At 40.2% G+C, this 15,000-nt stretch overlaps 1 protein-coding gene and 1 long non-coding RNA gene across 2 annotated transcripts in view; both read right to left on the bottom strand.

The window, feature by feature from the left end:
- The window catches only part of LOC138971275 (uncharacterized), a gene marked incomplete in the record, with an annotated part of 108,016 nt that overhangs the window by 85,142 nt on the left and 7,874 nt on the right, over positions 1 to 15,000 (bottom strand).
- LOC138971276 (uncharacterized) lies at positions 4,851 to 7,458 on the bottom strand. Its single transcript, XR_011457209.1, has 2 exons — positions 7,040 to 7,458; positions 4,851 to 6,459 (listed from the first exon to the last, which is right to left on the bottom strand). It is a non-coding gene; the product is annotated as an uncharacterized lncRNA (long non-coding RNA).

Below are 15,000 nucleotides of genomic sequence, written 5' to 3'. Positions count from 1 at the left end.
TTTAGAAACTAAGTCATAAAAACCCACTATGCAGAGAAAGTAGTCTGGCGCTTGATTTTTGATACGTGTCCAAATGGAGCGATGGTCTCATCCCATGTCAAAAGCCAATCTCATGCCTAAAATTATCACTGCGCTCGGTGACGCGGAAGAGAAATAGAAAGAAAAAGAAAAAGAAGGTCCGTGTATATTTTGATCTTTAACAAAGGTCGTGCTCATGCTGTGTTCAAAATGTAACTTTGAAGTATTGGGATATGCTGACGTATTGTGTTTAAGATCATGACATTTAATGAGAAGAAATAAAACAAGGCTAACTTTTTTTTTTACAAAAACAGTACGAATAGCTTACGACTGAGGGTGATATTTTGCCAGGAGAAAAGGTGCAGAAGTGGTGAGACCTGCAGCTGTGCTAAAGGTTACGACAAGTTCAAAATTAAAACTCTTATCAACTACAAATAACAACAAACACAATAGTGCAAAATGGACAGTATGTTTAAGGAGTCAAGCTTTTTTTTCCCGAAGGAGTGAGAGAAATAAAGGGAGAAAAAAAAAGACATGATCAGTGGGACAATAAGTAGACGGAGAGAAAGGGGGAGGCAATAGACAAACGGGAGGAAGACAGACTGAAATGAACGAACAAGAAAGAGAGAAAGAAAGAGATAGAAAGAATGATAAATTAATAAAAGAGAAAGCATGGGAAGGAAGACTGCTACAACAAGAGGCGAAGCCATCAAGGCTCACGTAAGAAATCGACAAACAGTAACACACACACACACACACACACACACACACACACACACACACACACACACACACACACACACACACACACACACACACACACACACACACACACACACAGACAGAGACAGAGAGAGAAAGAGCATAGGTGAAACTGTGCAAGAAAGCGAGACACTAGATCTGTCTGTCTGCATGTAGCCTACTTACAGGGACACGACTGCCAACTAGTCTCGGCCCGCTCAAAATAATAATGACCGAGACTTTCAGTACTTCCTTCGCGTGACGTCTAACCCTCTTACGTCATAATGTGACCTCAATGTAATGTGACGTCTTCAAATGTTAGAGTTTCTACCACAGACATACACACGCACGCACGCACGCACATACGCACATACGCACGCACGCACAGACAGACAAAGTTACGATCGCATAGGCTACACTTACGTGAGCCAAAAAGGGGATATCTTTAAAACAAAAACAAAAAATACAAATAAAAAAAAAAGATTGAAGACATTTCAAGATCGTCAGATTTCGGGGGTTACTGGGAGAGGGACCCAGCTGTTCTGTGAAAATACCTTGCCCTTCTATTGCGCAAAGTCGTTTCAAACCAATCAGTCCGTATGTTGCGTTATGATCGTGATTGTTGTGAAATAGTCCCCCGTGTCGTTCTTATGAACCTAAATTAAAAAAAATAAGAAATAAAAATCAATCGTCAACACTACGTCCTCCTTCCTTACTTGTGCCTGTAGTCGACTTTGGGAAGACTTCGTAAAGTAATTTTTGTTTTACCAAATATTAAGTGAAAAAACTTCATACAGTGAACTTCGTAAAGTAGACATCACAGAATCGACTTCTCCCAATTGATATCGGACGTTAGGCAAAGACGTGGAGGTTGGAATCATACTACATACTTGTACACAAGGACGTGCGCGCACCCACATGCACACAGACAGGCACACATGGAGAGAGGCGGTAAGCTAGGCAAACAGAAAGACTCACGGGCACACAGACAGACATATAGAAAGATAGGCAGGCAGGCAGATGGACACACACACACACACACACACACACACACACACACACACACACACACACACACACACATATATATATATATATATATATATGTATATATACACATACACCCACAAACACACACACGCACGTACGCACACACACACACATACCCCCTCTCAACACATACACGGAAACACAAAATGATTTTTTTTTAAAAAGAAGGTATTTAATTGGATGAGCAGAAAGGTGCAATCCTTTTTTTCCGCTGCACACATGGGGCCTGGGCAATATGTGTTTCATTTTGTCTGTTCCCTTCGTCCTACATTCGAGAGGCGTGAAGGTTGTAATGTGAACAAGGATAAGAGGAACCCAGACCAAAAAATAATTAAAGAATAAAAAATAGAAAGACAAAAAAATGGAAAGACAAAAAAAAAACTTTAAAAAAAAGTATTTAAAATAAAAGTTGCACTCGAATGATACTCAAGGAACGTACTCCAGGGAGTACAGCCTAGCTGTTGCACAATTATAAGTATACGAAGAACTCACGGAAGAAAACGAAAAACATCGAAACTTACATTTCGCATGCATTGCATACCGCATTTTTTGCTTGGATGCGTGAGACGAGACAAGAGAGCGAGAGAGGTGGTACAAGAGGAGGAAAAGGGAGGGGAGAGAAACAGACAGACAGACAGACAGACAGACAGACAGACAGACAGACATAATAGATAGATAGACAAACAGACATGTAAATAGACACAGATAGAGAGAGAATGTAATTGAGTTCAACAGAATAACCAATGCAAGCATGCTTTGTTTCATCCGGCACTCGCCCATTGAGGTGTTTGAGATAGAGAGAGAGAACGAACGAACGAACGAACGAACGAACTTTATTACTCAAGGATGGAGATTTTAGGCTCACGCCTAGTCTTACAATCTGTCCCTGCTAAACTAAGACATAAAAATAAAGACAATAAAAGGAAAATTGTCAATCGCAATCATACAGTATTACTAATTACAACATTACCTATACGAATACATAATGCATAATATATAGAACATTGAAATGTACATGTATGTCAATATAATACAAAGGAAAAGAAAAGTCGACTCGCACACACACGCGCGCCGCATGCCTGCAATCACGTTCGCACTCAATACAACACACACACTCACACACACACACACACACACACACACACACACACACACACACACACACACACACACACACACACACACACACACACACACACACACATATACACATATGCGCGCACACCCACACACAGACATATACGCACGCACACACACATACACACGCAGACACACACACACACACACATGTACACACACACGCACACGCACACACACACATACACACAACAACAACCTCATCATCATCAGCGTCGACATCATTATCATCATCAACAAAATATATAGAGGTTAGTGATAGCAATGCATTCTTGCTAGAAACAGCTTCAAAATGTAACTGTTCGTGACAACAGATATTTTCGAAGCTGCGATTTGAAGTGTTTAATCGTGCTTGACCCCTTTATCTCACATGGTAGCGAATTCCAAATTAATGAGCCCGAAAACGCTAAACTGGTTTTATATAAATCAATACAGGGTAGCGGGGAAATTAATTTGTTTGAGCCATATCTGTCTGTTGCTTTCTGAAATAATGATCGCATGTACTGTGGGGTCTCGTTTATTTGTACCTTAAACATTAAAAGCGCCTTATTAAATAATAACTGATCTTTAAGTGATAAAAAATTAAGGCTGCTAAGCTTTTGATCTGTTGATGTTTGCGGACCCGGCATGATAAGTTTAGCTGCGCGACGGTGAAGAGAATTTACTTTTTTTTAAGTGAACATCGCTACAACCATCCCAAAGTGTAGATGCATAATTCAGATGCGGTAAAATATGACTAAAATTAAAACAACTTGAGTGCTGAGGTATCAGCGTAATGCTTTAATTTGGAGAGAAGGAACAAGTTTTTAGATAAGGTTTTGGTAACACGGTTGAGGTGGGACTGCCACTTTAATTCAGCATCTATTGTGACCCCGAGAACACGATGGCTGGTTACTTGCTCAATGGGTGACTCATTTAAACTGAGATGAAGATTCAGAGGAGCGAGTTGGTGTTTCTGTCGTGTTGTGATCACCATGCATTTAGTTTTGCCTGGGTGTATAATCATTGAGTTTTGTTTACACCAATCAAATATGTTGTTCAAACTCGTTTGAAGAAAGGTTTCAACAGATTGTAAACTTTTACCGGACGTGTAAAGAGACGAGTCGTCTGCAAAAAGGTCATTAAATTAATAACCGTCTTGTCTGATATATAGAGTGGTAGATCGTTAATGTAAATGCAAAATAAAAGTGGGCCCAAAACTGATCCTTGTGGGACGCCGTGCATTAGCCGTCCTATCGAAGAACGGTTACCATTAAGGGAGACAAACTGCGTTCTGTTCGCTAAATAAGAACGAAAAAAAGGTAAGTAGGATGCGTCGCCTAAATAACAAGATAATTTCTTTAACAGAATTGTGTGATCAACAATATCAAACGCTTTCTTAAAATCAAGGAAGACGGCGCCGACTGTTTCCGAATGGTTAATGGCAGAGAGCCATGTATCGCAAAGTTTAACGAGAGCTGTGTGACACGAATGTTTAGAACGAAATCCTGATTGAGATGGAGCGAAAAGACCACGGCTTTCCATGTGCAGAAGTAAGCACTTTTGTACATGTTTTTCTAATGGTTTTGATAGAACAGACAATAGCGAAATTGGCCTAAAATTGTTTATGTCGGTTAAGTCTTTTGTTTTGGGAAGTGGAATTACTTTTGCGCAAAGAAACTACAATGGGAAGAAGGATAACTTCCTCATTGGGCATGCTTAGAAATGAGAATGGCTAAATACGAGTTATTGCCCTTTTCTACATGCTGACCAGGCTGTCTCCTGCTTTGTCATGACTAGTACAGTCGATCTTTCTCATGCTGTGACTTGCTTTATTTTCACATTTTCGGTATTTAAAACAGCACACACACACACACACACACACACACACACACACACACACACACACACCGAAGAAGTTTCCATTCTGATTCGGTTATTTTATTTGGTGCTATATGTTTGCTTCACATTGTTTCTTTTACATTGCTTTAGGTATCCCAATTCGCTAAACACATCCATAATGCATGCATGGCTCATTCGAAACAGGGCAACTGAACAACTGATGCCCAATAGCAATAAATACTGAACAACTGAACAATAAATAGCAATAAATGATGACAGTGCCAAGTTTTTAAGTACAAAGTGAAATCATGTGACTGGACAAAGGCACAATTACAAAATACAAATAAAAAAAATCAAGGCCCATTTTAAATTAAGTTCTCAGCTCATATGGAAGCATAAGGTGACCCTAGAAACCGAAATTGGGAGACCTCCCGCCCCCAGGGCAGACTACAAAAAGAAAAGGGGGGGGAGGGGAGCTAATTTGTGAAAAAGTATAAAAGGAATCAAAAACTGTATACATGTATTTAGTTAATACCCCAAAAATTGTATAGTATATACAATGTCAGACCCTAAAGAAAGTTTGTTAGTCATTGCTTAGGCAAAACAAAGCAAAATAGTCTGTTTACGGTATCCCGACCAACCCTATTTTTCCCCCGCCGACCCTAGACTTTTTTTTGGCATTTGGAGAAAAAGAAAAAGAAAAAAAAAATCAATTTTGTTCCTGTTTTTTTTGCAAAATAATTTAAAAAGATGGTTATAAAAAAAAATTTAAAAAAAAGCCGACCTACCGACCCTCTTTTTGTGTGCCTATGTTACTGTAAACAGACTAAAAGGTACATCACAAACAACACACCAGGGATGCTACTCCCCCCTTAAAAATAGCCATGAGTCATAGGTGTGACGTTTGAATCTTTTAGCTAAATAAAACCATAGGCAATTGATCGGAAATATCAGGAAAAATCTTAACAAGTTTATTATTTGTTTGCTTGGACCAATCCTCTTGCCGAAGAGTTTTACAGTAAAAATTGACTTTACGTCAAAAATATCACAGGAATATCGAATGTTGAGGTAAGGCTGGGATAGCCAAGTTCAAGAATAACGGAAGGTGACTGTTGAATCTTTTTGAAAATGTATAAAAATATAGATGGTAGGCAATTCAAAATTAAAAAAAGGACTCTCGGAGCATGGACTTAATGAGTCAAAAATTAAAGAAGGCTCTATGAGCCGAAGTACATGTTTTGTCTATTGTCTTTTTTTATTTTGAATTGCCGACCATCTATATTTTGATACAACTTTGGACCCTCTTTGTACGGAGAGAGTTGGCAATTGTTAATCACATTCTCTCATCTCATTGACTCTCCTTCGGCTCCTTGGTAACATGCGTTCCCGTCTCTGCCAGGATTGGACACAGCAGCAGATAACCGGTAAATATGTAACAGGCATAAATGGCAAAATAGCTCGCCTCGCCTGATAATATATGAGACAACTGTTCTATTACAAAGTCTTTCTTGGGAGGCCTGGCTAATTTACTCGTTCGTTTTACACGGGGTTCCATCGTTTTCTTTTCTAATCGGAAAACCTTGCTCCTCAGTTTGTTGACCTTCTGCCGAAGTTCCGCTTCACGAGGGGATGGGGAGGATGACGACTTTGATGCTTTACATCCTATGTCCTCCAGGATCGCCTGAATGTCATCTAAAAAAGAAAACACACACACAAAACACATAAAATAACATCTTTACGTGTGGGAACTACAGGTACAATTTCATCCATCCATGCATCCGCCCTATACAGCTTTCTTCTTCTTCTTCTTCTGCGTTCGTGGGCTGAAACTTTCACACGCACTCATTTTTTTGCACAAGTGGAATTTTACGTGTATGACCGTTTTTACCCCGCCATTTAGGCAGCCATACGCCGCTTTCGGAGGAAGCATGCGGGGTATTTTTGTGTTTCTAAAACCCACTGAACTCTGACATGGATTACAGGATCTTTTTCGTGCGTACTTGGTCTTGTGCTTGCGTGTACACATGAAGGGGGATAAGTCACTAGCAGGTCTGCACATAAGTTGACCTGGGAGATCGGAAACATCTCCACACTTAACCCACCAGGCGGCCGCGACCGGGATTCGAACCCTCGACCTTCCGAGTTAATAGACCGACGTCTTACCACCCCGCCACAGCGCCCGTCACCCTATACAGCAATTATCAACTATGTAATGGATGGGTTTAAACATTTTTTGATGTCAGGGTGTTCTTCATGGTTAAAAATCTCTTACCTGGTTGAACAATTTGTGCATCAGGCGACAGGTCGGTGCTGGCTTCATTTGTAGCTACCCTTTGCGATGGTGGCTTCCTCCCACTAGCAACCTGCAAATGCACAGCTCTTTAACTGACAAACTCACAACCAACACCCAGTCCCAATGAAACAATTCTCCCAATTTCATGGCATTGGTCTTAGGCCACACAAAAAAGTGTATGTTTCTGGTAAGGCAAAACAAAAAATAATCTGTTTACGATATCCGGACCGACCCTATTTTTTTCCCACCGGCCCTAGACTTTTTTGGGGCATTAAAAAATAAAATTAAAATATTCAGATGGCTAAAATACAAAAATAAAAAGCCGACCTACCGACGCTATTTTGGGGGGGCCTATGTTACCTTTAACAGACTTTTTGTGTGGCCTAACATGACTAAAGGTGGAGATTTTTTTTCTAAACTTTTTTTTGTAAACCATCTTTTTAACTTATTTTGTTGAAAAACAGGAAAACAAGTGATTTTCGAATACTCCTTTTATTTTTGAAAATGCAAAAACAAAAGTCTAGGGTCATCGGGAAAACATAGGTAGGGTCAGGTGACCAGAAACATACAACTTTTTTGTTGTTGACGCCGACCCTATACTGTTTTTGCCATTTGGGGCTGTTTTTTGGCAAAATAAGTTCATCATATCATCATAATCAAGACGTCAATCCAAAATAAGTAACGTTTTTTTGTTGGCCTTATCATTATTTTGCGCTAAATGCAAACAGGCATTATTTGATGGGAACAATGCTGTTTTTTTTCAATTCTTACATCAGCCTCAAACTTGTCATTACTCAACCTGTATTTATGAGTGTGCTTCTTTGATTTGCAAAAACCTAAAACCAATAAATAAATAACCTTCGGTGGTGGATTGGGCACTGCAAACAATGTCGGGACAGCATTCCACACAAGTGATCCTCTCTGCAGGATTGTTTTACTGGTTGGCCTCAAAGTGATCAGTACAAAGCTTGAGACCTTGAACATCAGCTGGCTGCAGCTTTTCAAAGTCCTCTCGCCTTGTGAATTGCATCCATATTCTGCACCTAGTTTGACAATAAAAACAACAATGTTATTGTTAAACTAAGCAACAAGGAAAGACAAAAAAAGCTAAATCAGATCTTCAGTCTAAATCTAACGCTCTGCCGGAACGCAAAACGGATGAGTGATGTACCTTTGTACTGTAGTTTTCCCGTAAGCAAGGTTTGATAAAGGTTTCGGCAAATATGCCCACGGGTAGTTTGTCATCAAGTGTAAACTGTTGTTTTGTACTGACTGCTGACTCACACTCACAGTCGTAAGTACTAAGTACTCGCTGACGCTGTAGTCTACTGAGTGAGTTGACTCGAGCCATTGCATTCATTCTCATTCTGAAGAAGGTAAACCTGATGAAATAATCACTGCACAACCCACCTTTTTTCTTCTTTAGGGAACTTGTGGAAAGTTTTCCCGAAGCAGCTCTGTTTGCAACGGGCGTTCTTGCAACAAAAAGCCGAGCACAATTTACCACCACCACGCACGCGATCGGTACCTACGCGATCCGCCATTTTGTTTTCGCCGCCAGCATGTGACTAGGGACGATAACCCACAAACACTTTTTCGCATTTTCTTCGCAAGTTCCACGTCTTCCTTTTGTACAGTGTTTGTTTTGCGGTTTTAAATATTTCTGGAAACACATTTCGGTCAATAAATAAGTTGTACGCATACGTAATTGGCTCAACGAGAGAGAGAGAGAGAGAGAGAGAGAGAGAGAGAGAGAGAGAGAGAGAGGGAGTGACAGAGACAGAGAGAGTGAGTGACAGAGACAGAGAGAGTGACTGACAGAGACAGAGAGAGTGACAGATGGGAGAGTGAGAGAGAGAGAGAGATGGGAGAGTGAGAGAGAGAGCGTGACAGAGACAGAGAGAGTGACAGATGGGAGAGTGAGAGAGAGAGAGAGAGAGAAAGAGGGAGACAGAGAAAGAGAGAGAGAGAGAGAGATGGGAGAGTGAGAGAGAGAGTGAGTGACAGAGACAGAGAGAGTGACTGACAGAGACAGAGAGAGTGACAGATGGGAGAGTGAGAGAATACAAAAGAATATAGGTTTTAGGCACAGCCTAATCGTACAACCTGTCCTTACTACATCTGAAACACAAACTCTGAAATACAATATAATGTGTAGACACACAGACAGACACACAGACAGACACACAGACAGACACACAGACAGACACACAGACAGACACACAGACAGACACACAGACAGACACACAGACAGACACACAGACAGACACACAGACAGACACACAGACAGACACACAGACAGATAGACAATGAGGTAACGAACGGGAGATGGAGGCAGACATAGATATTTGGAAAACAGAGGCAGACAGACAGAGACACTTTCAAACAGATTATGGTGTGTCAGAAAAGTGAGACAGACAAAAAAACATAGTAGGAGTAATCATCAAATATCATATTTTAACAATCAACCCATCGAAAGTTCTGTCATTTTAAATGACAGACCTTTCGACGAGTAGATTGTTAAAATTTAAATGACATTTAATTCAGCCAACGAATCACAGGGGAAAAAACGACAGACAAAGTTCTTCTTCTATTTCATCTTCCTCATTATAAACAAAAACGCCAAACAGAAAGCAAAAATGTTAGTTTTTTCTGATGCGAACGTTTTTCAAGCAACGATTACCTGAGGCAAAAAAAAAATAGTCTGTTTACGGTAACCCGACCGACCCTATTTTTTTCGCGCGACCCTAGACTTTTTTTTGGCATTTGTGAGAAAAAAAACCAAAAAAAACAACAACAAATAACGTAAAAATGTGACCCTCCACCACGAAATGAGTCGCATGTCACCTTTGCATGATTTTCATATTTTTACATTTTTCTAAAGAGTTTTTTATGCTCTATCCAGTGGTGAAAACCGTTTTAGAAAAGAGCGAAAACTGTTTGAGTTATATGCCTGTGACTAAGGTGACCCTCACACTATTCCAAGACACTCCCCGGACTTTTATTTAAGCCTAGCGCAGAACCGCGCGAGGTGACATGCGACTCATTTCGTAGTGGAGGGTCACAAATATGGTTTTTTGGAAGAAAAAAAAAGAAAAAAAATCCCGACCTACCGACCCTATTTTTTTGGCCTATGTTACCGTAAACAGACCTATTTTATTTTTTGGCCTGATCAAACTGGAAAGTGAAGAACAGTTGTTGACTCCGCGCGCGTGAAGACGGCATTAAACACTCTTCAACGCAAGTCTATTAGACATTAAGAGTCCATAAAAGCTCTTTACTTTGCTAGCAATTACTTACTTAGGGTTCAGAGACGGTCATGGGTATATCTGGCCTTAACACGGAACAGTTGCACATTTCCTGCAATTATTTTATTGTTGGTCGTGTCGAGAAAAGGGAAGGTAAAACGAAAGCAGAAAAAGCGAATGTAAGAACATAATATGAAGAAAAACAAGGTTAGCTCTAACAACAGGAGAGAAAAATAAAAGCAAGCAAGTGAGGCAGACAAAACGGAGACATAATAATAAAAACAAGAAAGGTAAGTTGTTGGAACGTTTGTTATTGACACAAATACGTTACAATCACACATTTTTCCTACATACGTGAGAGAGATACTCGTGAGATAATAATCATTTAAATCACACATGTGTATATCATATAAATGAGGTCATGTCAAGCAAGTCTGGCAGGGACCTGCTTTTCCACTGCTTATGATACCAAAGTCACCGAGACAAACGTCATTATAGAAGAAAAAAAATTGCGCTCGCTAATTACCCTCGATGAATCTTTAGAACTAACACGTCACGCCACACTTTCAGAGTGACGTTTCTTTGCTTTGACGTAATAGAATGCACGAGGCTTTAGAAGAGATCGAGGTTCCAAAACAAGCGTCTTCAATTTAGCTGCCTCGATTGCAGGACATTTTCAGTAAAATACACGTAAGTACATTATGTAGGATAAACAGAATACTACATGGCTTGCTGTCTCGTACCAGATTTACACTCGTTGCTTTTTCAAATAGTGAACAGCTCGCTTTCGCTCGCAGTTCAATATTTTAAAAAAACAACTCGTGTAAATCTGGTACGACACAGCAAGCCATGTAGTATTCTCTATATATCAACCCAACGGTGTTTTAAGTGCACAGACAAACAATTAGTTACGAAAACTTAACTTAAAACGGAGACATGTTTTGATGTTTGGCATTCTTACAGTTCATTTTGCTCCGTGCATTTTGCAAGCGGCAACAATTCAGGGGTAAGTCACAGAACCAGTTACCATCGACTTTCGTCTTTTGTGTATCCTGTTTGCCCACTTTAAAAACCTACAGGTCGAAGATCTTGCGAATGTTCCGTTTTGTGTGTATTTAAACGTTCCATATACTTAACCATTCTTGTTTGTTTTTTATACTTGAATTTTGGAACGTGAGCAGTGTATCTGTTTCGAATTTACAGACGGTAAAGAACTCCCAAAACGTCCAAATACCGAGACTGAAAACGTTGACAAAATGTTGCTTTCCCTCCCTCCCTCCTGCTCCTCCTCCATAAAGGGCAGAGAGCGGGAGAGAACAATAAATAAATAAAAACATTGGTTGAAAAAAGGAATCATTTGAATAAATAATGACAGACAGAAAAGTAACAACAAACATAACGCGTTGAGAGAAGACTCAATAAAAGATCAAATAATAACAATAACAAAAATATTTAAAAAATATATAAATAAATTAACAGTTAGTACAAACACTATCACCACCACAACCTCCACCATCACCATCTTCACTTTCACCACCAACAACAACGAAAATTTTGTTTTTATCTCTGAATTCCTCAATAAACAAGAAATTCCTACGAGGTAGGAAAAACACCCCCGTCAAAGGGAAATAACCTTCTCAGTTGGTGGCAGTGACTGAGTGAGAATGGTTATTTCCCTTTGACCATGAAGATGTCCCTCTATAAGTCCTTGTATAATCTTAATCCACCAATAACTCCCTAGCTAACCGTGTGTTTGACTGGTCCCAATTTTTGTAAGGACCGTCTCAGGAATGTATAGAACCTGTTCACCAAGTTTGGTGACGATCGGTCCGTTCATTCTTGAGATATATATGCGAACACAAACAAACAAACAAACAAACAAACACATCGAGCGAAACCTATACACACCCCTATACCGGGGGTGTAAAAAAGTGCAAATCTCAGACCTCATTGTGCTTCCCTGTGCATTTACTGTTTGGTACTTTCGTCCAGGCTTATCTAAGGAATATTGTTTACATTATCTCTATCAGCTGAGGCCATTAGCAAATAATATGCCAAATTATTCACATCCTCGCAACAACAAAAAGTATGTAATCTCAGTATTGTATTGTGCAAGTGATAATGGTTGGATTTTAAACAAGAACAAAATAAATGCAAACGGGAAAACTAGGATGAGTTCAGTTGTGATCAACACACGACTGCGAAAACTGTGTGTGTTGCATGGAGTTGGGGTGGGTGATGGGAGTGGAGGTAGTGTGTGTGGGGGAGGTGTTTGTGCTGTGTGTGTGTGTGTGTGTGCGTGTACGTGTGTGTGCGCGCGCGCGTGTGTGTGTGTGTGTGTGTGTGTGTGTGTGTGTGTGTCGTGTGTATATGTGTGCACTACATTGGGGTGTGCACGTTAAAGATCCCACGATTGACAAAAGGGTCTTTCCTGGCAAAATTGTATAGGCATAGATAAAAATGTCCACCAAAATACCCGTGTGACTTGGAATAATAGGCCGTGAAAAGTAGGATATGCGCCGAAATGGCTGCGATCTGCTGGCCGATGTGAATGCGTGATGTATTGTGTAAAAAAAATTCCATCTCACACAGCATAAATAAATCCCTGCGCCTTGAATATGTGCGCGATATAAATTGCATAAAATAAAAAAATAAAATAAAAATTAAAAAATTAAAAATAAATCCCAGCGCTTAGAACTGTACCCACGGAATACGCGCAATATAAGCCTCATATTGATATTGATTGATTGATATATGTCTGTCTGTCCGTCTGTCTGTCTGTCTGTCTGTCTGTCTGTCTGTCTGTATCTCTCTCTCACTCTCTCTGTCTGTCTGTCTGCCTGTCTGTTTGTTTGTCTGTGTGCCTGTGTGTCTGTCTGTCTGTCTGTCTGTCTGTCTAAGGGTTGGAGGAGATGGAGGATAGTGTGTGTGTGTGTGTGTGTGTGTGTGTGTGTGAGTGTGTGTGTGTGTGTGTGTGTGTGTACAGGCGTTAACACAGGCGCATGTGGCTTTTTACTGGCCAGAAATGGCGCGACCTTTGTCATCTGGATAATGGAGAAGGGTAACGTTTATTTTTAATGTCTGCAAAATCGAGTTTTGTCATTTCTTATTACAGATACACAATTCGAAGGGTGGAGAAAAAAAGGGTGAAGAAAAAAAGTTTGAAGGTTTGGAGACCAAACTAAGTTCGGTCGGGAAATCGAAAACATGGAATTTGCGTTTGTTGGCCTTATCCATAGTATATTATGGGTAGGTCTGTGACAGCTGGTTGAATGAGTTACATGGGAATAAAGGCATTGGATTGGACAGAAGATACCTATCCTCTTAACTCTCCGTTTTCTCTGACTGTATATAATTGTCAAGCAATACATGCGCAGACGTTTTATAGCGTTTTAACCCCCGCCCCCAATAGAAGACATCGACATACACCTTAGAGCTTGACCTCCTGTCCCTTCCAGCACATCAAATCAGCATCAAATCAAATCAAATGGAAAACGATGCCGGAATGGGTCTCTCAAGATGTCGGGGGGTTAAACGGATTATCTTGATTCCTCCCGAGTGGCTAAAAGGACCAAGAAGCGATGGAAGCCCAGGTCCGACTGTGACGAATGTTGACGGCGAACTACAACGATTCGGGATTCGTGGAAAAAATCGCCGAGGTCGTTGTGGTTCGTATTACTTCGTTCTTGTTCGGCCGATTTTTCGCTATCATTCGTGGCAAACATCGTTGTGGCTAAATCGCGGTAACTCGTTGTGGTTCGCCAACATATTCGTGATAGTGGGACCTAGGCTTTAGTTTTTCTTTCATTTCAACTCATTTCTAGAGTCCAGGAGGAACACGAGCTCATGGGTCATTCTTCAGAGCTGGGTACCAGGGGAAACCATGTTACGAAGTTGACTTTTCTTTACTGAACTGAGACATTTTACCCATACGCATTTACTTCCTTAATAAACACTGGTTCCATTTTTATCCTTGGCTTGCAGAGAAAGAATTAGAAATAGTTGCACAGTTTGTTTGTCTAAGTTCAGTAAATTACAAGGATTTCAAAGTAAGTCAGCTTCGTAACAGGGAAACCAAATGTTGTGACATATGGATTCGAACACTAAAAAATATTTTTTTTTAAAGAAGACACAAATATATGTCATGGTTTGTTTTTTTGCATTTCTGTATCATTATCTAACTGGAGTAATACTGGGGGGGGGGAATAAAGATACTACGTTCTAGTTGCCATTCAAAATACGTTATAATAATTTAAAGGACTGACAATGCATGTCACAAAATGGTATCCAGCTCTGAAGAACAACCCTGATACGAAAGGTATCCCACGGTAATCGTTCGAGTCAGATCATCCCTCTTTTTACATTTAGTCAAGTTATGACTAAATGTTTTAACATCGAGGGGGAATCGAGACGAGGGTCGTGGTGTATGTGTGTGTGTATGTGTGTGTGTGTGTGCGTGCGTGTAGAGCGATTCAGACCAAACTACTGGACCGATCTTTATGAAATTTGACATGAAAGTTCCTGGGTATGATATCCCCATACGTTTTTTTCATTTTTTTGATAAATGTCTTTGATGACGTCATATCCGGCTTTTCGTGAAAGTTGAGGCGGCACTGTCACGCCCTCATTTTTCAACCAAATTGGTTGAAATTTTGGTCAAGTATTGTTCGACGAAGCCCGGACTTCGGTATT

Source organism: Littorina saxatilis, linkage group LG7 (genome assembly GCF_037325665.1).
Source record: "Littorina saxatilis isolate snail1 linkage group LG7, US_GU_Lsax_2.0, whole genome shotgun sequence".
NCBI classification, from domain to species: Eukaryota; Metazoa; Mollusca; class Gastropoda; order Littorinimorpha; family Littorinidae; genus Littorina; species Littorina saxatilis.
This window is presented reverse-complemented; position numbering and strand designations above follow the sequence as displayed.